The sequence below is a fragment of the Fukomys damarensis genome, unplaced genomic scaffold, assembly GCF_012274545.1.
Source record: "Fukomys damarensis isolate Sample0158 unplaced genomic scaffold, DMR_v1.0_HiC HiC_scaffold_21, whole genome shotgun sequence".
NCBI classification, from domain to species: domain Eukaryota; kingdom Metazoa; phylum Chordata; class Mammalia; order Rodentia; family Bathyergidae; genus Fukomys; species Fukomys damarensis.
Genome location: NW_022900933.1, coordinates 6,980,086 through 6,982,550, shown reverse-complemented (window position 1 = coordinate 6,982,550; position 2,465 = coordinate 6,980,086). Strand labels below are relative to the sequence as shown.

At 43.9% G+C, this 2,465-nt stretch overlaps 1 pseudogene; it reads right to left on the bottom strand.

Annotated features, from left to right (window-relative positions):
* Positions 1 to 1,850: 1,850 nt before the first annotated feature.
* LOC104872514 lies at positions 1,851 to 2,125 on the bottom strand (annotated as a pseudogene).
* Positions 2,126 to 2,465: the final 340 nt, after the last annotated feature.

Sequence of the window (2,465 nt, the reverse complement as noted above, 5' to 3'; positions counted from 1 at the left end):
CCAGGGTGCAGAAAGTCAAAGCATTGCCTCTTTCCTAGGTCACAGTCACAGCAAGCCATACAGAGATGGGATGTAACCTAGGCAGAGGCAGGAAGACCCAAAGGATACTTCATGGACCCTGGATCTATTCAGCTCAGCCAGCACAAGAAAAGACAGGCAAAAGATAGAGGAAGTGAATCCTAATAATATTTTTTGAACCCTTATACTGAATTCTGAACTACTTTGCTTATTTTAGTTGGATTTCTGTCATTCAACTAAATTGCTTATTTGGAAATAGAGGAGCCTTCGTGGGTATAGTGGCAGGGGGATGTATTGTTTCTCTCCTCTGTTCTAGTCATTTTGTTACCTATGCTCTGGAGTCAAAGGATGTAAGAGCCACCAATTATTTCCCGTTCCTGTTTAATCTGACTTATAGTTAGTTGGAATCGCTAACAAATTTTTATAACATAAAGCCAGTCAGCCCCAATTTTTTCTTTTCCAGTTCTTGTTCTTGTTAGCATTGAGCTGAATAAGAGTTAATGAAAGCTTCTTAGCCAGATGGACTTTAAACTGGAATGGCCAAGGTTTAATGTATTCTCATTTTGACAGTCTTTCCAGTCATTTCATGTTGGTCCCTTATTAATTGGGATTTTCAGTTCAGCTGCATGTAGCAGAAAATACAAGCTAGAGTAGCTTTAACTAATTATGTTTTCTTTGTTTTACCTCATGTAATGAGGAATTGAGAGAAAGCAGTGTGAGGCTATCAGGGTGGCTTACTGTTTTGCTTAAATATCTCAAGCATGGGTTATCAACCTATAATCTCAGGATCTTGACACAAAATTCCAGATGGGGAAGAAAAAGACCAAGGAACAAACATCATGTGGCTGTGTCATGAACCCTTTCAAAGAACCTCCTGAGAAGGCCTCACAGTGATTTTACTTACTTCCCCTTTACTCCAGTGGTCATATAGTCACATCTAGCTGCAAAGGAGGCGGGAAAGTATAAAATCTTATTCAGGCACAAGGGTATTCCAAATAATATCAGCATTCTTTTAGTAAAGGAGAGAAAGGGGCTTGGTGAGGCAGCTGGCACTTTTATCTATCAGGAGAGGAAACACTGTTAAGTAACTGAAAGCCTCTCTATGGAGTCCTTAATGCAGCACCCTTTCTAACATACTTAGTGCTTTATATCTAATCATGTATTTTTTTGTTATCAATATTCTTTTTGTTGTTGTTGTTGTTCTCAGATGACACTTTAATCAAGGTTTCCACTACACAGTGTTGAGGACAGTGATTGTTTTCAAGCAAACTTACCAGGCACATGTTCCTTGCCGCCCCAGTAGCAACAGCCTGTGCATCTGGCAACAGAAAATGGTTTCCTTCCCCAGGGAATCCCATTCGTGAGCTGACAAGAGGATTTCAGGGAGAATGATCACAAAGGGTAGGGCAAACTAGTCAAGGAACCAGGTAGATTTCTGAATTCTTCCAAGTGCAAAGTGGAATAAGACATGTGGGTAACCCTCCTAAAGGGAACACCCAAGTCCCAGCCATTCCCACTTGAAGCCAGACCACCTCCCCGGGGAGACTGTAGCCCATGTTCGTTTACAGCACTCCTCTGGGCAGTGCACCAACAGAAGCTCGGAAGCCTGAGCAGTTGGACCCCATTCTACAGGCTCAGCTTTCCTCTTCGCTGGCCCCCCAGCTGCTCCTGTGTCTCCCTGGCTATAAAGGAGCAGCCAGTACATGTGAGGCTGTGAGGTGCAGAAGAAGCCAGAATAAGCAGCAAAGAAATCAGATGTATGTTCTGGGGCTGAGTTGACATCATGGCTGGACGGTCACAGCCCCGTTGTCCATAGGGTCCTGTGTCTTCCATTAAATCTCATGGTGGTTTCTGTTCAGGACAGATTTAGGGGCAAATTCCAAGTTGTCGTTAAGGCTCACCACCTGGGTAAGGTCCTTGCCTAGAAGTTCATTCAGCTTACGATCCTCCCGACACTCTGAGATGCTCTTTTCTTCCTCCACAGGAAGTGGAAACTTTCCCTGAGGGACCACTCCAGGTGGTAGCCCACAGCCCCAACCACAAAGGCCACAGGAAATGTAACATAAGGAACATAGATGAGCACCGCAGTCCAAAGCACAGGCCACATGACATTGAGCAGCCACCCTATGCAGAGTGGCACAAAAGGATAGTGTGTTTTATGCAACAACTGGGCCCCTGCGGCCCAGCCTGCATACCTCAGCCTGGCCCCAGCTCTCCGCCTGCTAGCCAGCAGCACAGAAGCCTATTCTTTATAATTTTATAGGCCTTCTATCTCTTTCCTGTATTTCTATATTTTCTGATGTTCTAAAGTTCACTTATATATTGAAAGATACATGCAGATTACAGGTTTCCATTGGTGAGGGCAATATTTTATGTATTGTAATTTGGCCATGACTGGACCAGCAGTGTGTTGGAGGCCTTCAGAACTGGTTGTTAAATTTTCAGTA